This window comes from Coptis chinensis, chromosome 5 (assembly GCF_015680905.1).
Source record: "Coptis chinensis isolate HL-2020 chromosome 5, ASM1568090v1, whole genome shotgun sequence".
Classification (NCBI taxonomy): domain Eukaryota; kingdom Viridiplantae; phylum Streptophyta; class Magnoliopsida; order Ranunculales; family Ranunculaceae; genus Coptis; species Coptis chinensis.
In genome coordinates, this window is record NC_141460.1 from 33735875 (window position 1) to 33760597 (window position 24723).

Sequence of the window (24723 nt, forward strand, 5' to 3'; positions counted from 1 at the left end):
AATTCGAAATTCCAAGAACTTAGCTGGTCGCTCTTTGAAGCTTTGGCGCTGGCCAGTTGTAAACGGAGTTCCAAGAAGATAGCGCTGGTCGCGCTTTTTTTGCTGGCCGCCAGTTGTATTTCCTCGAATTTTTCCAAAACTGAAACGGCAACCACAAGATGAATCAAACAAGGGTGGGTGGGTGAAATGGGACTTTAAAATTACTAATTCTATTATGAAAACAATGCTAAAGTGCAAACTAAGATGGCGCCATTTGATAACCGTAAAATGAATATTTCTAATGAATATGATAAAATATGAATAGTCTACCTATTTAAATGAACGATAAATTCAATCCGTAAGTAAACTAAAACTTATACTTTTACGTTGCTTGAGTTATCAAAGATTTCTACTCTCAATCCTATGAGATATAGTGGAGTAGATAAGTTCGTTTCCACTCCTAGTGCTCTAGCATGGATGTTTTCTAATCTAACTAGTCGCTTTTAAGTCTATGAGAGTTTTTACGAAGGGAATTATACTACGATGCAACTACCCACAAGATGCAACTAGTCGGTTATCGTAATACTAAGGGAATGCTACGTTGATTCTTGATATGATAAGGAGTTAGAGGGGATTGATTCCACCATAACTCAACTTAATCCACTAACGACGAATCGTCGTAATCCGAATTGAACTGCTTCGCAGAACAATTGGTTATTCCTAATCCCTAATTATACATGGCATTTCTACCAATTCATAACTAGCATGTGAACAATTAAACCCATTCTCATGGTGAACTAATCATTTCTAGAGTGGAATAGAAAAAATACTTTAATTCTACGATAATCGGAATCAAGCTTTCATCAAGGCTTCACAACCCCCTCTAATGGAGGTTTAGCCTTGAATCATTCCGCAATCATTTCCATTTATATTAAAACTAAACATAATATAAAGCATTGAAATTTATTTAATTAAACAATAATGAAATCTAATTTAATGACTAAATTGAACTAAGGACATGAATTGAAATTAGATCTAGAATTGGAATTGACAAAATCGAAATGGATAAAGAATATTACTTTATTGATCTAATCAAATGAAGAACAAGATTCAAGGTTTAATCTAATGAAATGAATTAGATATTGAAACTATACTTAATCAAAAACAATTAAATAAAACTAGATCTAGAAGCTATTTTAATGGCTACTTTCTATTCTAAGCTAACTATTATTTTCTCCCTACTTTTCTACCATTTAATCTACCATTAACAAAGACTTAAGCTTTTGTTCTTATACATTCAGATCCAAAATTCGTGCATGGGCTTGGAGCGGGGGTTGGGGCGAGAGAATCAAAGCCCAAAACCCAATTCTTTCAAATTCAAAAAAGGCCTCTTCAGCTGCAGTTGACTTCCACAGACTTTTCATCCACTTCTGCTCCTCTGATTGGGTCAAGGCTTGGACCATTACAAAGCTCTTTCCGAGCCGGTCGTTTTGACATAAGGTATGCCCAATTCCGAGGTCTGAGTCCAAAGATACGGCTTTCGGAAGTTCTGGCTGACTTTTGCTCCTCAGATCTCGCTAAAGTGGTACATTTCTGCACATAATGGACTTTGAAGCCTGAAATGCATAAAAATGCGTAATCAGTGTTAACTCTTACTTATTATTCACATAATTGGTCTAACAGTATGATTATTAAGGGGTTAAAACTACAGTTTTGGGCTCTTATCAAGGATATATATCTAGAAACGTAGTGAAGTGGGAGAGTGGAATAACCGTTTGAGACTCTAGTTTGCGGGTTGGGATTATTTTATAAAAGGGGAGACAAAAGGTATTGTGTGTTGGAGTAGAGATAAAAGGAGAACTTGCTGAGTTGGAGTTACAGACTATTAGACCGAAGAGATTGAGAGAGCTAAAAGGTTTAATCTTATTTTCTTCGTCTAGCATCAGTTAAGTATTCGAGACTTCTTTGTTTATAGTTAGTCTATTCTCTGGTTGGATCTCTCTTTTAATCAAAGCCTAATATTTTTTGCTTAATGGCAAGAGTTTATAATTTGAAGAGGAGATGGGGTGATAAAGTGGATTTTAATATGAATAGGGTGGCGAAGGGTATTAATGCAGATAGTTTGAGAGCAAAGTATGATATTGGAGATGATGTTTCTATTGAGTATATTGGTAGCGATATCGACCAAAAGTGTGAAAAGGATGAGATAATTTTATTGTTTTCACATTTTTGGCTTGGTAGTAGTGTTCCATTTCGGAAATCAGTTTTCGAGTTATTAGCTTGATGGAGAGTACATCCTTTACAATTATCTTCTGGCTATTGGGCTATATTTGCCTGTGTAGCGAGAATTTGTAAGGTTTATCAAAAGAGTATGTCGTCAGACCTTTTGTTTAAGTTATTGAAGCCTCTGCGGTAAAACAAGGCTTCTTCTAAAAGTTATGCGTTTGGATATCATAACCATCACAGCCAGAATTATCGATTTTATGGGATGCCTTCGAACTACAAGAATGCAAAATTGTATGGTTTTAAGATCAAAGGCAATTGGAGGTTCGAAAATATTGATTATCCGAACAATATATTAGGTAAGATGTTAACTCAATATTCTTATAATTCTTAAATAGTTAGCATCACATTTTGATTATCTTTTTTTTTTTTCATATAGGGGATTTTCTAAACTTTCCAAATAAATCAGTGTTTAGCAGCGAGATGATAAAAAAGAAATTTGTTAGTTTGTTTAGTCATAATGCAGATGTCTATGATCTGTCGTTTCCAGACGATATTGTAGATTATTATCATGATATAGAAACTGGACTGCTTAATGAGCCTAGGGAATTAACACCTTACTATGGCTCAAAGAAGAGAAAGAATGTTATTGTAGATGATAGCAGTGAAGATGACGAAGAAGTAGGAGGAGATGACTCTGAGGATAGTGGACAAGAAAATATTAGAAAGAAGAAAAGCGTCGTCGTCAAAAAAAAGATGGAAAATAAAACTGGGGATAACTTAAGTAAAATTGAGGAAGGGATTGAGAGTCGAGAAATGGTACGTATATAATATTTCTTTTAAAATATCATATATGTAATACCTATAATATGTTTTGAAATGATGTTTCATTATGACAGGTTTTTTGTCTTCCTGCACAAAAAACTACTGATGTGTTTGATATTGATGATGATGATGATATCGGTGGGGAAGCGATGACTAATAGTATATCTGGACTTGATGTTAGTGTTGATCTTGTTTCTGTGATTTAGAATAATATTCGTTATTGATTGTTTAATGGTTCTTTTGGTAATGTAGATTGAAAAAGTTTTCGATGGTGGAGATACAATGGGTTCAACTTCTGTTGTCAAGATCAATTTTGGAGTGCCAACTCCTTTTGGTGGAAGTAGTTTTGTAGTTCCAACACCTGTTGTTGGCACCAATGCTGGTGTAGCAACTTCTGCCGATGGCACCATTGCTAGTGTGTCCAGTTTAGTATCAACTGTTGTTGGCACTATTGCTGGATTGCCGACTTCTATTGACACCGATGCAGGCATGTCAACAGAAGTGTCTACTGTGGTTAGTACCAACATCATTGTTGGCTCAACTGTACCTTCTTCAATGCAGCCATGGATGAGCGGCAGTTCTACAATGCCTGTGCTCATCACTCCAGACGTGCAAGCCTTGGCAATTGAAGGTTAGATGTTGAATAGTTATTTTAATAGTATTGACTTATTATTATTTTAAATTATTTTATCTAATATTTTAGATCCAGAGTTATTGTGTTTGGATTATCAACGAAGTGTAGATTTTGGAAAAACCGTTAATATGTTGAATTCAAAGCTTGTAGAGGTAATTTTGTGTGTGTGTTTGTGTGTGTGTGTGTGTGTGTGTGTGTGTTTTTTTTTTTTTTTTTTTCACATTATTTTTGTTCTCTTAGGCGTCGAAGCTTGGGGATTGTGCTAAAGAAATCTTAGAAGCAAAAGAAAATTATAAGATTAAAACCAGTGAATATGCGAGATTGAGAAATATTTGGAAGGAGAGAGAGCTCATCTTTCAGGAGAATGAACGTATGAGAGGAGTACTTATGAGAAATGAAGTAGTTTTGCACGACTATGAGATGAAAATGAATATCATGAAAGCTGAATTGTCGAAACATAATCAAGAAATTGTTGTTCTCAAGGAGCAGAAGGTTTTGAGTGATGAAGTTGAGATTTTAAAATGTGAAAAATTGGAATTGGCAAAACGAGTTTGCGAGGCTGAGGGGATTAAAGGAGACTACAAGGTACTATTGGAAGAGAATGCATTTTTGAATAAGGAGTTAGATGAATATCATGAGAGGGTGGAAAATTTTAGGGTAGGGTGTGAAGAGAAGGATGATATAATTTAGAAGCATGCAGTTGAAACTAAGAAATCTGGGGCGTTGTTGCGTGAAGCATCGGCAAGTGTTGGACTTTGGAAATCGAGAGATTCTGAGAAACGAGAAAAATTGCAGCAGCTGTCAGATTATTATACTATGTGTTATAGGAAGTTGGAAGATGTATCACCGACGGATCTAAAAGGTGTTCCAGTTCCAGTGGAGGATAGCATTATGCCGCAACTTCTTGAGTGAAGTTTTTGTTTTTTATTGTTAGGATGATGTGAGGTTAGGTTACGGTTCTTTCTTTCTCGATTATGTTTTTTTTATTTGTCACTGTATTCATGATATTTGGATTATATATATTTTTTATTAGATTGGTAATCAGAATAGGTCGGTCAAAATATATAAGAGTTGGGTAATCTAGCCTTGAGGTAGTTCGGCAAAATTTATATAAGTATTAAGGATAACGTAATTGGGGGTGTCGCCGCCCGCAAAGTGTAATAATAACATAATGAAATTTGGGGTGTCGCCGCCTCCATAGTGTAATGATAACGTAATAAAATTTGGGGTGTCGCTGCCCCCATAACGTAATACAATTTGGGGTGTCGCCGCCCTCATAGTGTAATGATAACGTAATGAAATTTGGGGTGTCGCCGCCCCCATAGTATAATGATAACATAATAAAATTTGGGGAGTCACCACCCCCATAGTGTAATGATAACATAATTAAATTTGGGGGATCGCCGCCCCCATAGTGTAATGATAACATAATAAAATCTGGGGGGGGTAATCGATAACATAACGAATTTTGGGGAGCCCCATAGTGTAATGATAACATAATGAATTTTGGGGAGCCCCAAAGTGTAATGATAATATAATGAAATTTGGGGAGTCACTGCCCCCATAGTGTAATGATAACATAATGAAATTTGGGGGGTCACCGCCCCCATAGTGTAATGATAATAAAATTTGGGATATTTGATCCCTAGTTAAAACGAAAGATGGATTGAATTTTATTGAATTATGAAATGATTACAATGAATGAAAAACAAACATTCAACGATAAAACTTTTTCAAATGAAAAGCATTCCATGGATTGGCAAATTTTTCTCCGGTGATTCGACGAAGGTAATAAGACCCCTTTGGATGCTGGTCTATCAATAGTGAACAGTTCTTCCCAATTCTCTGACAGCTTCCCAGATTCAATGAGCTTCTGTTTGCGGCTAAGTACCCAATCTTCTGGTTCAAAACTCTTGAGGCAAAACTTTCTATCATATTTGCATTTCATGGCTACCTAATATTTTATTAGACATTGTAAAGCTTTTTCTCGAGTTTTATCAATTGAGTCTGCCACCAAAGTTAGAGCAGCGTCATTGTTTCCAGTTTGTACTGCTTCTGTCCTTGTAGTTGGTGCAATTAATTCTGTCGGGAGAACAGCATCCATGCCATAAGCTAGATTGAAAGGGGAAAGATTGGTAGAATGCTTTGGAGTTGTGCGATAAGCCCAAAGCACTGCTGGCAACTCTTTAACCCAATTTCCTTTTGTTTCATTAAGCTTCTTCTTCAAAGTCAATAGAATCGTCTTATTGGTTGCTTCTGCTTGTCCATTTGCTTATGGATAATATGGAGCAGAGAAATTATGCTAAATTTTTAGTGAGGCGCAAAATTTGTGAATTTCTTCTACATCAAATTGTTTACCGTTGTCAAGACGATGTTAGATGGAATTCCAAAGCGACAAACGATGTCTTTCCATAAGAAACGCCGTACATTTGTTGCTGAGATGTTAACAAGCGGTTGAGCTTCTACCCATTTAGTGAAATAATCAGTTGCAACCAATAAGAATCGTACACTTCCAGGAGCCTTTGGTAGGGGTCCTATAATATCTAAGCCCCATTTCACAAAAGGCCAAGGGCTTAGAATTAGGTGGAGTTCCGTTACGGGAAGTTTGCCCATATTTGCATGTTTTCGACATGGTATGCATTTTTGGGCAAATTCCGCTGAGTGTCTTTGCATGCTAGGCCACCAGTATCCTTGAGTCATGGCTTTATGTGCAAGACTACGTCCCCTAGAATGGTTTCCACAAAGTCCGGAGTGTATTTCTTCGAGAACTAGATGACCTTGATCTTTGGAAAGACATCTGAAAAGAGGACTGAAATTATTTGCTTTCCTATAAAGTAGGAGATTTCCTTTAGAATTTGGAATTATGACAAATTTCTAGGCATCTCTCTTAATTTTGTAGGAAAGCGACGGATCCTCAGGTAGAGTTCCATGTAAATTCTAAATAAATAGGTCTCCAATCATCTGGTGAAGAATCACCGTCGATAGATTGGAGATCCAAATGTGGTACTTCTGGAGAATTATCTGCTTCGTGGGACTCATCTTCCATATCAACATTGACTTGGTCGACATCATGTGTGAGTGGAGAATCACTCTCAACACGATGATCAGCCAAACCTTCATGGTCAGTTAAATCTTCTTGAGCTGCTTCCTCTGAGTGAGATTCTGAACTTGTGCCGGCCGATTGAGCTAGCTCTTCTCTCTTTCTTTTCCTTGTTGTTACGGCATTGACTTGCTCGAATTCGAAATTCCGATATGTCATCTGGAAATAGCATAGATGAGCAATATATAAGTTTTGAACATGTTCTTCTATAACAGTTATGCTTGGAAAAGGTTGGAAATCAATATAGATTTTTCTTTCATTATTAACATCAACTGCGGCAGAGAGATAGGCTAAGGCATCGGCGTGACGATTATCATTGCGAGAGCGCTGGTGAACAGCAATGGATTTGAAATGAATGGATAGCTGATGCATTTTTTGGACATATGCAGCCATCCTATCATTTCGAGCAACAAAAGATCCGCCAAATCGATTTGCAACGAGCTTTGAGTCAGTGAATAACTCGATCTTTGTCGCCCCCAGGTCAAGTGTCGTTCGCATTGCATAAAGAACTGCTTCATATTCTGTTTCATTGTTTGATGTGCAAAATCCGAGGCGAACAGATTTTTCAATTTTCTCACCATCAGGTCGGATCAAAACACAACCAAGGCCTGAACCTGATTTGTTCTTGGAACCGTCCGTGTGTATAGTCCATAAAGAAAGGTCAGCACTTGTGGATGGATCGGCCGGTCCTTGTTGTGGACTAGGAGGAGGTTCGTCAAACTGCTCTTCCATGGTTGGCATGTCATCGACAGGAAAATCGGCCATAAGTGATGCCATTGCGTGGCCTTTCTCAGATGATCGGGCTTTGTAGATAATTTCGTAGGCACTCAAATATGTTTCCTATTCTGCTAATCGGCTCGAATCAGCATTTCGAAGAACTTTTCTCAAGGGGTATTCAGTGTAGACATTGATGATACGTCCTTGAAAATAAGGCTTCAATCTTCGTGCACTATGGACAAGTGAGAGAGCTATTTTCTCAATCTGTGAATACCTTGTTTCTGGAGCTGTAAGGGTCTTACTTATGAAGAAAATTGGTTGTTCATTTTCATCATCAATGAATAAGACGGCACTCACAGCTATTTCTGATGCTGCCAAATAGATGCCAATTGTTTGTCCGGTGGTCGGACTAGCAAGAATTGGCGGCTGTACTAGGTATTCTTTCATTTTCTGAAAAGCTACGTCACACTCATCTGTCCATTTTGGGGATCCCTTAATGGCTTGGAAAAAGGGGTGGAACCGATCTGAATATTTTGAGATAAATCTACCCAAAGTGGCTATCCTACCCGTAAGTTGCTGGATTTGCTTCTTGGTTTTTGGCGAGGGCATTTCGGTAATTGCATGGATTTGATTAGGATTAGCTTCAATGCCTCGTTTGGTCATAAGATATCCAAGAAATTTTCCCGATGCTAACCCAAATGCGTATTTTGATGGACTTAGACGCATTCGAATATGCACCAGCCGATCAAAATATTTTTGCAAGTGATGAAGGTGTGTGATAAGAGCCCAAAACTATAGTTTTAACCCTGTAACAATCATACTTTTAGACCAATTATGTGAGTAATAATTAAGAGTTAATACTGATTACGTGTTTTATGTGTTTCAGGCTTCAAAGTCAATTATGTGCAGAAATGTGCCACTTTGATGAGATAAAGGAGCAGTGGTTGGTTGATAAGGAGTTATGTGATTAAAGGCCAAGATTCAAGAAGACAAAGCCTTTGTAAAGCTCGTTCAAAAGCTGAAAAGTCGACGCGGGCAGAAACAGCACACAAAGTCAGTAGAACTTTTGAAGGTCGTATCTTTGGACTCAAACCTCGAAATTGGGCCTACCTTATGTCAAAACGACCAGCTCGGAAAGAGCTTTCCAATGGTCTAAGCCTTGACTCAATCAGAAGAGCAGAAGTAGATGAAAATTCTATTGAAGCCAACTGCAGCTGAAGAGACCTTTTTGGACTGAAAGAATTGGGTTTTGGGCCTGATTCTCTGGCCTAAAACATGGATCCATGCCCATGCACGATTTTTGGATCTTAAACATATAAAAACAAAAGCTTAGCTCTTTGTTAATGGTAGATAGTTAGACCTAGATTAAGAATTGGATTAGTTAGCCTCCATTAATTAGTTTTAGAACTTAGTTTTAGAATTTCAATTAGTTAATTAATTAGTTTTTCATATCTTATTTTAGATCTAGTTTCATGTTTAATTAATTACTTTAGAACAAAGTAGATTATTAATTTAGTATTTGAATCATTGTTTTATTATTCATTAGATTAATAAAATAGTGTTCTTGGTAATCTAGTTTCATTTTCCATTTACTTATTTAGTTCAATTCTTAGATTTACTTATTTGTCATTATTAGTTTAATTCAATTATTGCATGAGTAGTTTTGAATTGAGTTTAAACAAGTAAAGTTCAAATCTTTATATCATGTCTTGTTCGAATTTGATTGGGAATGATAGCGTGATGATTCTCGGTTAAACCTCCATTAGAGGGGGTTGAGAAGCCTTGATGAAAGCTTGATTCCGATTATCGTAGAGTCGTTGTAATTTCCTTTCCACTCTAGAAATGATTAGTTCACCATGAGAATGGGTGTAATCATTCACATGCTAGTTATGAATTGGTAGAAATGCCATGTGTAATTAGGGATTAGGAATAACCAGATTGTTCTGCGAAGCAGTTCAATTCGGATTACGACGATTCCTCGTTAGTGGATTAAGTTGAGCTAAGGTGGAATCAATCCCCCTCTAACTCCTTATCATAGAATCGACGTAGTATTCCCATAGTTGTTTAAATAGTCGACTAGTTACATCTTGTGGGTAGTTGCATCGTAGTCTAGTTATCATTTCGTAAATATCTCATTAGACTTTAGTTAAGATTATTTATACGTAGAGAACATTACTTTGTGAAAGAACTAGGAGTGGAACGAATTTGTTACTCCACTCTATTTCGATAGAATTGAGAGTAGAAATCTTTGATAAATTAGGCACGTAATAAGTTTTAGTTTACTTACGTTTTGAGTTTTATCGTTCATTTCGCAGGTAAACTTTATTCTTTTTACGTTTATCAGTGTGAAGACTCTTCATGTGACTTGATGACCATATCGTCAATATAAGCTTCCATAAACTTGCCTAAGAAGTTTAAAAATGATGTATTAATGAATTTCTGATATGTTGCCGGTGCATTTTTTAGACCGAAAGGCATTACCTTATAGCAAAATAAACCTTAGTCTGTTATGAAAGTTGTAAGTTCTTGTTCATCTTCGGCTAATGCAATTTGATAAAATCCCATTGAGACATCCATAAAAGAAATTCGTTTAAACCCTGAAGTTGTATCAACCATTTCAGAAATACAAGGCAAGGGATACGGGTGAACAAGACATTTTTTATTGACATCAGTAAAATCAACACAGATTCTAAGTTTCCCATTTTTCTTAGGGACTGCTACTACATTTGATATCCATTTCAGATATAGTACAGGCCTAATAAAATTAACACTTAGAAGTTTGTCGATCTCTTCTTTCACTTTGAGCTTTCGATCGGGAGCCATTCGGTGAGGCTTCTGACGCACTGGCTTTTGTGTTTTGTCGATATCCAGCCTGTGACATGCAAGTGAAGGATCAATCCCAGGCATTTGTTTAACCGTCCACACAAACACTGTGCAATTTTTCTTCAAAAGCTCAATGAGATCATCCTGTTCCTTCTTGGAAATTTCCGCAGAAATAAAAGTGGTTTCTTCTTCCTTGTTGCCGATCTGTACTTCGAGGAGTCTATCGATGGTCGGGGGGCCACCTAAACGTGCTCCATAGCGTTTACTCGACCAATGGAATTCTGTAATTGCTATTTTTCCCCATCAACATTTAGGATGGTGTGGCCCTTGACTTCCGAATCTTTATAATCTTCGAGCACAGACTCATGACACTTCAAAGCTGCTATCTGATCACTTCGAACTTTGCATACCATACCATCACACCAGAACTTGATAGCCTTCTGGAAAGTAGAAACGACAGCTCCCATTGAGTGAATCCAATCTCTTCCCAAAATGACATTGTAGGAGGAGTTACAATCCAAGAGAAGAAAATCAATTGTAACTTCCTTGTTCATTAATGTCACCGGAAAAGAGCATCTACCAACTGATGTTGCTGCTGTCCCATCAAAGCCAATGATAGGATTTGGATCGGGAACTATCATTTTCTAGGGGAGGTTGAGTCCTTTGTAACAACGCTTGTAGATCACACTTGTTGAACTACCTGTATCGATCACGATTTTCTACACACGATGAATTCCAACAAAAGCTTGTATTACAATAGCATCATAATGAGGATGGTGTACTCCTATCAGGTCATTGTCAGTCCAACAGAGAGGTCCTTCCTCATAAGTCTCAGTACCCATTCCATGGAGAAAATCTTATCCATTATAAACATAGTGGTAGCTGAGATCAGTGATCTTGAAGTGATTGAAATTCTTGCGCTGGGTGTTAGACATTGAATCAACTCTAGCATGACCGACTTTGATTACATTGTGTGCGGTCACGACTAAAGCTTGTTTCGTTTTACCTAGCACGTAATCCTGGAGCATACCCTTCTCGATCAAACCTTGGATTCTACCCCATAGAGATCGGCATTGTTCAGTTTCATGACCAAAATCATCGTGAAATTTGTACCACAGTGATTTGTCACGTGCAGCCTTGGTATCTTCGGAGAGAGAAAAAGGTGGAGATAAGATATTCTTTCCATTAATCTTCTCATAGATAACAGCATACTTCTCGTTGAGGGCGGTAAGCTTTAACTCTGGAAGTTTCTTTTGTTCTTTGTCGTTCCATTGTTGTGGCCTACCATCACTCTTGGACTTTTGATCGGTTGTTTGTTGAAACTTCGGTTTTTGACTCTGTTCCTGCAGCTTGCTTATTCGATCCCTATCTCTGTGAACTCGTGCTGATGCATCATCTTCAACTCGAATGAACTGTTGAGTTTGAGCAAAAAGTTCATAACGAGTTGTTGGGACATCTTTTACTATAGAGTTGTAAACGCCATCCCTGTCATAATTAATGCATTCCTTGAAAACATAAATGACAAGAATATCAGATGCATCGGGAATTTCAACAGCCACTTTTCGAAATCTCGTAACAAACTTACTGAGCTTTTAGTCTTTTTGTTGTTTAATACTGAATAGAGAATCAATATTTTTCGGTTCTTTCCAGTTGTGACAAAAATGCTCGGCAAACTTGTAAATGAGATCAGTAAAATTATGAATGGATCTTTCTGGAAGCATGTTAAACCATCTCATCGACTCAATTCCAATGAGTGTGGATGGGAATAACTTGCAAAGAAGAGCATCGTCGAAAGTCCATAAAATCATCTTGTTTATGTAATTAACAAGATGCATAAAAGGATCTCCATCAATCTCATCATACTTTTTGAATTATGGCTGCTTGAAGTCCTTGTGATAAACAGTTGTTTGGATTCAAAGAGAGAAGGGAGAATCGATACCACTCTCGATAGCGAGATTTCGTATTTTATTTTCTCATGACTCCTTATCATTAACAGCTTTTAGTATCATTTCGTGTAGACGTCGTTCAGAAAATGGAACATTCTCTTGACGATGGTCACGACCGAACTGTGGACATTTTGGCCAAGATTTCTTCGGAGGAGGTGGAGTGAGTTCTCGTCGACCCGTCCATGCAGGTGAAGGTGACCGAGCTAGTAGAGGAGTTCGGTTACTTCGTCTCCTATGGTGAACATCGGGAGAATACGGATGGAGTGCTGGACTGTCAAAACCATTTTCTTGACCTGATCCAAGTGAGTCTCCATCTCCATGGCTACCATTGTCAACATACTTTGGCTGACAATGAGATCTTGGATTGGGACTACAACTTGAGCGACTAGGTTGTGAACTGGAACTGCTTGGTGAATAGTGCTGCTGTCGAGATCGGCGCATACTGTTGTTGCGACGAGGACTTGCAGTGGCTTGCCTACCCTTTCTAGAGCTTGGGGTAGGAACTTCATTGGTTTTTCGTTGGTTGGGTAGTCTATCTTGCCGACCTATATGGATATTTTGCTGATCTCCCTTAGTACGGTTCGAATCGGTAAAACCGGTTTTCGTCATGAGATCTTTTGTGAGTTGGTGATCCCTCACAGGGTGGTCGTCATCAAGGTCGGCAGAGGAGTTTGTGGATTCGCTTATGATTACACTGGAAAGTGTAAGCTTTCGGCATTGCACATTTTGTTTGCCCGAAGCCTTTCGTAAGCGACTTCGCGGTTTCTTTAGTGCGGGGAGTTTGTACTCGAGTCTTTGTGAGAGATGCTTGAGTGTTCAAACAATCCCAAACACTTTTTGCCGTGGACCCTGAATCATCTTCGAGAAGTTGACGCAGCTGTTTCTTCAGATTGTTATTCTTGCTCTCCAATTGTCGGAGATGACGGTCTCCCTGAGTTGATGGATCGGATACATGAATACCCACTCTCTCAGTCGCAGATGGCCGAGGACCATCGGACTTGGAAAGTGAATTCCCAGTAGAAAGTGAATGCTGAACTTGTGCGGTAAAAGGGATACTTTCACCGTTGTTTGTTTTTCGAGAAGCCATTGACGTAACTTTTGTTTTATGGTTAAGGGTAGGAGCACAGACGGCGCCAAATATGTTTTAGCAAGATTTGCCAAAACACACCAGTTGAGAGTTGGAAGTATTGTTTTTTTTTAGATGGTGAAGGAGATGGTGATTGGGGAAAGATGAGACTGGACTTCGGTTTTGAAGTTGCCTACGTACCCAAAGATATTGCTTGGAATCAAGTCTCGATTGCGTAGTTCTAGAAAAATGACGAAGGTTGGATTTTATAGGTAGGATTGGTGATAGTTACTTCCTCGTTCTCCAATATTCCAATCGTGGGATGAAGTTGGAGAACTGGCGGGAGAACTGTCCAATCATGGGATGAAGTTGGAGAGCTGGTGGGACAACTGTCAGCTCGTGGGATAAAGTTGGAGAGCTGGCAGCACAACTGTCAGCTCGTGGGATGAAGTTGGAGAACTAGCGGGAGAAATTTCAGCTTGTGGGATAAAGTTGGAGAACTGGCGGGACAACTATCAGATCGTGGGATGAAGTTGGAGAACTGGCGGGACAACTGTCAGATCGTGGGATGAAGTTGGAGAACTGGCGGGAGAGCTGTCAGCTCGTGGGATGAAGTTGGAGAACTGGCGGGACAGCTGTCAGCTCGTGGGATGAAGTTGGAGAACTGGTGGGACAACTATCAGCTCGGGACAGCTATCAGCTCGTGGGATGAAGTAGGCTTTGAGCATGGGCTTTGAGCATGGGCTTTATGGTAGATAAGCTCTGAGCATGGGCTTTTTGTAGATAAGCTTTGAGCATGGGCTCTGAGCGTGGGCTTTTTTATAGATGTGATATGAGAATGGGCTTGTATTGAATTAGGCTTTTATTGGGCCACGTTTGTGGGGGCCGGAACAATCTCTATAAACAAATAGGTCTACAAGAGATTGAACCTACTAAAATGACGAGTCAATCAGCTGATCGGTCAATTAAGTTCCCAAAGGGTGTGGTTGAAAACGTGCTTGTTAAGGTTCAAGATTTCTACTATCCTGCTGATTTTGTTATTCTCGATATAGAAGTCGCTAACAACTCTGTTCCGATCATCTTAGGGCATCCTTTCTTGGCAACTGCCAACGCGCTTATAAATTGTCGCGATAGTTCGATGTCCTTGTCCTTTGGTCATTGATAAACATAAAAATTTGCTTAACTCTACTTATGAATAAATGATAAAATTAGAACGCAAGTAAAACTAAAAGTAGACTTTACGTGTGTTAATTTATCAAAGATTTCTACTCTCGATACTATTGAAATAGAGTTAGAATAGAAGATTCGTTGCACTCCTAGTTCTTTAGCATTCAATATTTTCTAATATTGCGAATCTATCCAAAGTCTAATAAGAGTAATGGTGGGATTATACTACGATGCAAATTCAAATAACAAGGTACGCTAATTCAACTACGGAAATGCTAAATTGATACTATATGATAAAGAATTAGGGGGGATTGATTCCACCTTAACTCGACTTAATCAACTAACAAAGATTCATCGTGATCCAAATTTCCATGTTTTCGCATATCAAAATGGTATTTCTAATCCCTAATTATACATGGCAATCTCTACCAATTAATAACTAGTATGTGAAGCAACCAAACCCATTCTCATAGTGAACTAATCACTTTCTAGAATTGAATAGATTATCACGACGATTTTTAAGTTAACAACGATCAAGCTTCATCAAGGCTTCTTCAACCCCCTCTAATGGAGGTTTAGCCTAGAATCATTATGCTTTCATTTCCAATCGAAATTGAATAAGACATAATATAAAGATTCTAGCTTTATTAAATTCAACTAAACAATAATTGAAATCTAAATTAACAACTAAGAAATCATTAACAAACAAGAATTGAAATTAGATCTAAGCAATTTTAAATAACAAAATCAAAATTATCAAGAACTAACTATTTTTATTAATCTAATGAAAGAATAACAATGATTCAATAATCTAAGTTCAACAAGGTATGAAAACTAATTAAATAACTAATTAAAAATTCTCAAAACTAGATCTAGAAACTATGCTCTAATAGCTACTTTCTATCCTAAGCTAATTGATACTTAAGAGCTAAGTCTTGTGTGTGGAAATGGAGGAGACCAAATCCACATTTTCGTGCATGGGCTGAGGATCCATGTTTTGGGCCGGAAAATCGATCCCAAAGCCTAATTTCTTCAGTCCACAGGGCCCTTTTCAGCTGGTTTTGACTGCAACAGACTTTTGCCCACTTTTGCTCCTCTGATTGGGTCAAGGTTTGGACCATTGGAAAGCTCTTTCCGATTCGGTCGTTTTGACATAAGGTACGCCCAATTCTGAGGCCTGAGTATAAAGATACGGTCTTCAGAAGTTATGCTGACTTTTGTGTGCTGTTTTTGCCCGCGTTGACTTTGACTTTTTAGCTTTTGACCGGGCTTTACAAGGCTTTTCTTCTTTAATCTTGGCCTTTAATCACAAAAATTCTTAGCAACCAACCCTTGCTCCTTTATCTCGCCAAAGCGGCACATTTCTACACATAATTGACTTCAATGCCAGAAATATATAAAAGCACGTAATCAGCATTAACTCTTATTTATTACTCGCATAATTGGACTAAAAGTATTATTATTAAGGGGTTAAAACTACAGTTTTGGGCACTTCTCAAACCACCCCCAAACAGCACTTTGCTTGTCCTTAAGCAAATATGAGAAATTAGCATAAGTGCCCTAAAATGGAGTTCTAACTAATCTAGTTTCGCCGAGTGCGGTTATATTGACCATATGCAACAAAGCCTTAAACCACTAAGAATTCCCTAGTGGATGAGTTATAGCCTCGTGAGAGTTTTCCAATGAAGGTACTCACAAACTTCATCTATACTACAACGACTAAGAAATAAAACTATTGTTTCCTTATTTATGCTCCCAATTAGCTATATATCTCACTAGCAATGAATAAAGAATAATCAAGTCGAAACCTAAGCTAATATATGCATAATAATCAATCATCTACGAATAAACATATATACAATGAGTAATACTATTAAATGCACTAGCAGGTCCGTTTATGAAAACTCGGAATAACGTCCTTAAGTAGGTCCTTACATAAATGTCAAGATAAAAACCACTCTGATTTTTCCGCTCAAGTTTCGCTACTCCAGTGTGCAGTGGGCATACTTTACCTTACAATCTCAATGACACACAAGGAAGACGGAGTCGATCAAACACATTTACCACTTACTATCACACTAACCTATTCCTAATTGAGCTAGAGTTCTTTATTAGGTGTTGCGGGGATTAGGAGATGGTTTGAGAAGGAAGGAAATGGATATTCAAAATGGACAAGTCTGAGATAATAGAGTCTTCATATTAAGTAACTAGAGAAAACCTTGTTCTTTACTTTTGCTTCCACACTTTTGTCATTAGCCATATATTATATATATATATATATATCAAAAATAGAATCAAAGGATTCAAAAGGAAAAAAAAAAAAAAAAAATATATATATATATATATATATATATATATATATATTTTTTTTTTCTTTTAACTTTGATTCTATTTTTTTCTAACTTTTTTTTTTTATTTTTTTTATTTGGATTTGGAAACTTTCTTTTCTTATTTGAAGCGACTAACAAATTTTTGATTTCAGCGGTCTTTCTCTTTTCTATTCTTCATCTCTATTCTCAGACTCATTCAAAGAATGGGTAGGTTGATTTTTTTTTTTTTTTTTTTTTTTTTTTTTTTTTTTTTTTTTTTTTTTTTTTTGTAACAGGGTAAAGGATTTGCGGTTATGAAAGGCTCAGAGGGGCGACTAGCGTAAAATAATTCATAGGTTTGAATTTCTGGCTATATCGATCCAAAGAGGGCCTAAATTCTCGCTTAGGATATGGTATAGTGATCAAGAAAGTGGACGTGTGATTTCTCTATATGGATTTTACTTCTCCCTTGTGTCATTTCTCAAATGTTTCGCTCATATAAGGCTTTAGGCTATATTATCACAGGATTTGTAGAATAAGTATTCTAGCCTAGATTTCAGAAACTTACTGCCAACAATCATAGATACTCATGTAACATATTTATAGATAGATGCAAGGATTATTACCTACATATTAACCTAAGTTTCTAAAAATTATTCTAATGCAAAAGCTACGTGAGACTTCTAAATTATTCAGAGCATAGAGAAAGAAAACAATGCCAATATTCCTAAGTGTATAGCATAACTTTTTATTTATATATTTGAAAGTTTTGAATTTTTACTAGAAAACAAGTGCATATTTTACATATCTATATCCTAACAGATGCCTTAATTACACGTGTTTCTATGCCCCCCCCCCAAACAAGAAGCATGATTTGTCCTCAAAGTATTTAAATAAATAGGGTAGAGAAATACCATGGAAACACGTGAAATTCTGGAACATCTGCAAAACAAGGTTAAACATACTAATATAGAAAATAAAAATTGACGCAACTCTATAAGAGTTCTACCCGTTATGGGGTTAATGAGAAATAAATTGCTTGGTACATAAGCAGACACTAACTGAAATAAAAACTAACCTTAACTCCCGTTTAATACTTATCCTCATTTCGCTCTCCAAAGAGAGGAGGTTCCTTCGCATCCTGCCATGCCATGATAACTTGCCAAGCCCGCCGCCGTGTGTCGTCAACTTGTACTAACCTGTCTAGTGTTACTATGTCTGATGGGTGTAAGGAGCAACCAAATGAGGTTGCACCTGCCATCCCGGCCAAGTCATTACTCAAAATGAGCGAACCACCCAATTGGTAGGTTTCATGACTTCAACCTTTTTCCAATCCGTGAACTGGGTACAGAATTCAGGTAGACAACTGAGCATGATGCGGCAAACCAAAACAGACATAAGAAGATACTTATGTCCCATGCTTTGGGCTCTCTTAAGACTAGCCACTAATACTCGAGGAATGTCATATCGGTGATGTCCCTCAGCTAAAGCAAGGAAAACGTCACCAGCGGTACTATTTGCAGAGGTAAACTGCCATTCCCCTAAAATATTCATCAAGATGAATAACATAGTGGTGCCTACATTTAGGGACAGGCTACCAAAGGCTATGTTGTAACGCCCTTAGTCCATTATACGAAATACCCCTCCCCCATAATACTGATGGAAATATGTATAGTCATAGAGGTATGCATTATCGGTCATATATCCCCACGTGTGAAAAGGATCAGGTATTGGTATTCCCAAAACTAACGCTACCACATACTTATTGAATTCTAGTGGTGTGTCATCAACCGTGACGGAGAATTCTTGTTCTCCATCCTGGTTACAATATAACTTAACATTATTGTGTAAAAAATTTAGTAAGCTTAGGTGAATACGAGTCTTCTTCACTTACCAGAAGATGCCTCCATCCGAACTACATGATTCTTTCGCGGAACCAATGTCCATAAGTCTCGCTCCCCAACAAGTGTTCAAAAGACTGCTTTGGTATTACTATAGGAGAAGTCATCACTAAACTACTCTCTAGAACAGCTGCAACGGTCCTAGAAAAACCCACAAAAAATTGGAGATTTTCGTGCCCTTGTGGGTCGTGGGCGAGTGCGCTCAACCTATGCCAGGATGGGTGCTGGAATTGGCGCTCGGTGAATTTCGAGTTCCAGGCACTTAGGCGCAGGGCGCGCTCACTTTTTGCCTGGGATGGGTGTGGGTCGCGCTCAACTCTGGGCTTGGTAGGGCGCGGATTGCGCTTTGATGAAATTCTGGCTGACAGTGCCTAGGGCACAGGTGGCGCTCCACTGGGGCGCAGGCGCTCTCCGAGCTGCTGAAATGCGGAAGTGAGAAGGAAAAATAAGGAAAAGTTGGGAGTGAAAGGTGAGAGATGAATGTTAGGTGTAGTGTGGGTTGTGAGTGTAGAATGAAGAAATTTTATATAGGTTTTGATCTTCCAAACTGAATCGGCAAGTTACCAAAAAGTTTTAAGGCAATTGCCGGAAATAAAATATTTCCGAAACCGAAAACGGAAACAACCCATATTCTCTATTTCAAAACAAACCTAATATCTTTTAGGTTGAATTTAGGATAGAAACTGCCTAACTCATCGAGATTTCATCGTACCACAATATCTATTCATAGTCATGCCTATATCGGCAATATTCCCAACAATCATCGCAAAATTATATAATAAATTTGTGGATCATATAAAAATCATGCTAGACTAAATAATACCACCCCCAAACAATTCGGGAAGGTGGGATTAACAATAAAATCAAAGCACAATTTGAAAAACCAAATTATATTAAAATTCAAATTCAAATAAAATTAACTACCGAATTTAAATTTAACTACTGAATTTAAAAAACTTAATATCCGAACTAATAAAAACATTAAAAACAACTAAATAACATCGAAACAACATGTTTTTAGAAAACCTAGCCATGTGATGAAGATGGACCCTGAGATGGAGATTAGGCCTGGGATGAAGATGGGGCCTGAGATGAAGAAGGGCCTGAGCCATCCGTCCTTTGACGACGTCGCTCATGCCTCTCAGACTCATCTGAAATAGAAACCTCCAAGGGTGGCATGCGTCGTAGAATCTCTAATTGGAATAGACGTTGTGCTTCCATTGTTGCCTTCATCTCTGACTTCAACTCTTTATAATGCACATCGTGACACTGAAGGAGTGTTCCCATGTTATACAAGAGATCATCCTTACCCTTTTCGAGGTTTTCAAAACTCGACTGAAGGTTCTTTTTGTTTATTTCGAATTATAATCTGCCTATCCCATACATCTTTACAAATAGCATAAATGCAACGCATGCCAGTATGTAACACTGTCATGCGTTCTGAATCAGATGTACACTTCTCTAACGCATCTTCATCCAAACATGTCATGTCCTCCATTTCCTCATCCGAATCAACCACCCTATCCTCCGGTAACATCCAAGTCTTTTGGATGCACTCCGTATAAATAGTTTCATTTGAATGCAATTTCAACATAGTCCATTTCAGTTCTTGGTTCCCCAATACAATATTATCTTCGTAATTAAAGTAGAAAATGGTGCAATACTCTTCCCAACTCCTCTAATCATATTTATCAAAAACTCGAGGATACATAATTCATACCTCTTCTCTTGCAATATCCAGATAACGCGATGCGGACATGTCAAACCGATGTCGCCACTTTCTCCTTCCCAATGACGTTCTTACCAATCCACCGAGCTCTGACCCGGTTGGTTGGTTCGCGAGAGATGATTTGTCGAGCACAATGAGAATTCAGATTGTATTGACCCTCCATGAGAGTGTCTTTCATCAAAGCGGGAACTCCAATTATAATTGGGATTCCTGTTTTTGGCGAGGTTTCGAGGTGGCGTGCAGGCATAATGCCTACAATCTCAGCCAACTTCTCTCTTGATAATTCTCTTCGCATCCCGGCCATCTTCATGAAAATTTTATGTCCATCCAACTCTCTCTTCTTATAAAATTGTTCTACTAAATCAGAGTGGTTGAAATCATCTGTTGAGTACCACAACCTATTCCAATTCCTTCTAATCATCTCGTCACCGTAAAACGGCGCGAAGCGGTCAGCATTAAACGCTTGTTCCGGCAAAATCCTTCGTCTTTGAGCCATTGAGGTTTCGGAACGATTTGAGGGGGGGGGGGGTTAAATGGAATGTGGGGATGGAGTTTGGGACTCCCTAACTGAGAAAGCAATAGTGGTGGCACGGCAGTTCGAGTTTTTAGGATTTTTGGTGGTTTTCGGTGGTTTAAATTGTTTGAAATTGGTGTGGGAGAGGTTTGGAGAAGATTTGATATTGATTTGAACTTTGTGCGTGGGTGTATTTAGGTTTTTCTTTTTTCTTTTTTTTATTTGGTTAGGGTTTCAAGCTTGTTAATGGCGGTGGTGGAGAAAGGAAATCGCGAACTGTTGGTTTGAAGGAAAGGGACGCACGTGCGCGTGAGGTTGGGCCCAAGCCCAATTTGATCTTTCGATTTTTGTCGAGTTTTAGCACAACTTCAAACTAAAATTGCCGCTTCGTTACCGGTCTGATTTTTGCGAATGAGCTATGGAAATGATCAGGAGAGAATTTCCAATCCAATGATCCGTAAAACACTATATTTTGACCGTGGATGATATATAAGAAGATGGAAAATGCCTCTAAGTGCGTACATAACATAAGTTATGTGAACGAATGAAATCTAATTTTATAGAAAATGTCAACCCGAATCGAAATATAATTAAACGGTCTAAGTAACACAAATGGCCAGTTGAACAATCCAGTACGGAAAACGAACACCCCACCCCCAAACAAATTTTTGGCAACGAAATTTAGAAAATTTGATTTAAAAGCGGGTCTTTTAAAGTCAGATTCCCGAGACTTTCTAAATTACTATTTTTCTGATTTTAACAATTTTTATTTTTTATGAATAAGGTTTAATATAAGAAAAAACAAGAAAGCAATATAAGCATAATTCACACCATAGAGGAACATGACTCAAAATCCGAGAAAACATGCAAGAGTGGAAAACGTGAATTATGTTTAACGTGGACTTAGGATCCGGTACTTACAACCACACACTCTATAGGGAGGGCTCGGTTACCTGAATGGTGCACTTACCAATATATAGAATTATAATGAAGTACACCAAACAACAAAATGTGTCGTTTATAGTCAGATACTCGAGACTTTAACAAATAACTGGATATATATATATATACCCTGCAGTTTTCCATATATCAACAACCTAAAGAGTTGTGGGTCTTCCCATAAATAAATAACATGGAATGCACCCCCAAACAGAATCAAACACCAAGATTTCCTACGACGCAACTTATTGAAATGGAAACAAAGTCTGATAGATCTAGAACATAACTGCGCATGCACCTTCTTTTTCATCTTTGAAGGAGAGGGTGTCCAAGTGAATGATCATGAGAAAATGGATGTTTGTGGAAGATATGGTGGATATGGATGAATTTTAGACGTAAGGAATGGAAGAAATGAGAATGTGGGTTTGGCACAAAACTCATTCATGGTGTAGGTGGGAACTGCCTCAATTCTGAAAATGAAGGTGTCAAGTGCATTTCCCTTGGGAATTATTTCTGTATTAAGAGTATTTAGAAAATCATTAAGTACAGAAGAAACAAAAGGGTCAAGCCCAAACTCCAGGTTCCTTTGAAAAGGTGGACGGTGGGGGATATTGGTGATGGAAGATGAATGAGTGTCAGCTAGAGCTCTCAGGTCTAGATCATTAGAACCCTTGAGATATACCAAACATTCCTCAATAGGTGGGGCAAAATAATCACTGGGATAGAGGGTGAAAAATTCATTTTCTGTCATAGCGTCAAGGGATAAATGGATGTTGGCAGGGTGGGACTCGCAAAGTGGCAGGGAAAAGTTGCAAAAGAGTTGAAGGAAATCTTCCTCAATTTCCTCTACGTCCAAGGAGTCCTTGTCAAAATTTGAACTTCCAAAGGAAAGGAATTTGTGCATCTGGTCATCCGAAACATGGTTTTGAAATAATCATGAGCTAAGCTCTCAAGCATGCTAGCCTCTCCATCGATATTCGTATCAGGAAACTGTTTGATCATTTTAAAACATTGACCTCAATGGAAAGATGGCCAAAAGACAAGGACATCGAACCATCACGGCAGTTTATAAGCGCGTTAGCAGTTGCCAAGAAAAGGTTCCCTAAAATGATCGGAACAGAGTCGTTAGCGACTTCTGTATCGAGGATAACAAAATCCGCTGGATAGTAGAAATCCTAAACCTTAACCAGCACATTTTCCACTACACCCTTAGGATACTTGATAGACCTATCAGCTAATTACAATCTCATTGTTGTAGGTTGCATTTCCCGTAGACCTATTTGTTTATATAAATAATAAGGGAGTAAGTTAACACTCGCCCCCAGGTCTAATAAAGCAGAGGTCGTGTGAGTATCCCCTAAGGTGCATTGTACAGTAGGACGACCAGGGTCCTTGTACTTAATGATTCCATTATGTTCCATTAAAGTTGGAAACTGTTTAGTTAAAAAGGCGTCTTTAGGAATCTTTGTCTTACGCCTAGTAGTGCACAACTCTTTAAGAAACTTATCATGGTGAGGTAACTTTTTAATCGCTTCAAGAAAAGGTAAATTTATCGTTAGATTTTTAAAAACTTCCCTAATCTCGTCAAAATTTGTATCCTTGTTTAACATAGCAAATTTTTTAGGAAACAGTGGTTTCTCTCTATATTTAGCGTATGGATCAACTGGATGTCTAACCTTTGCTTTCTGTTTCTTAGGTTGTGGTTTAACTGGTACCTCTACAGGGGTAGGCTCATCAGTTTCTATTTCGGTATCTAGTTCAATCTCCGGTGTAGGGACTACTTGTGGGGTAACTATTGGCATAGTTACGTTGTTATCAACCACTCTCTCAAAACAGAGAGTGGTGATGGAATTTATCTTACCTACGTTTGCATTTTCATTACTAGTATTACCTTTTACCTCAAAGGTTGTGTTTGGTATTTTAGGATTAGGTACCGCTTGTCCTGGAAACACACCTTTGGGTTGTACTTTCTCTTGAGCTAACTGCTGTAAGAAAATTTGGATAGCTTGTAAAATATGTTGTTGAGATTGCATAAAGGTATCGAAACAATCCGGTTGTGGAGTAGTATTTGCTACTGGTTGTGTGACAGGAACTATGTCACGTTGATTATTAATGGGTAGATTTTGATAGTTATTATTTACAAGAACGATATCTCTATTAGTGTTATAATTATTATAATTTCCTTGTCCTTGTCCTTGCCTCGGTTGAGCTTGATTGTAATTGTTTGTTGGGCTAACATTTGGGTTAAACAACCTTGGAGGTTGTTGATTATTTTGCCAACCGAAGTTGGGGTTTTGTCGCCAAGCTGTGTTAGGTTTGCTATTAATGGAACAAATATTATCTTGTTGTGATTGTTGTTGTTCATAAGCGAGAGGACGATAGGAGCCGAGATGCTCTGGACTCAAACAGAAATTATATGGATTGTTGTTGACATTCATGACGGGAATAGGCTTTTGTTGAACAGAAATAGCCTCTACCTTTTGTTGAGAGATTCGATTAAATTTTTAAGTTCGTGGTCGGGTTTCATCTCAAACATACCGACTGGCTTTGGGCAAGTCGGGCTAGAGCCCTAAACATTTAAAGCCCTTCAGATATTTATAGGGCGGGGCGAATCGGGTCACAAGTCACAAATCTTAGCCCTCTTTAAGGGCTTTAGGGTGGTCGGAGCTTTAGGGCCGGACCTATATATTTTATTTTTTTTTTACTACATCAGTTTTAAAACTCATTTATATTACAAAAATGTACAATAATCTACAAACTCAAAGTCCAACCAATCTAGTAATAATCTGATAAGTCCAAAATTTAAAATGCACATCCACAATCTAATGAACTGGAAGTACATCGAGTTCGA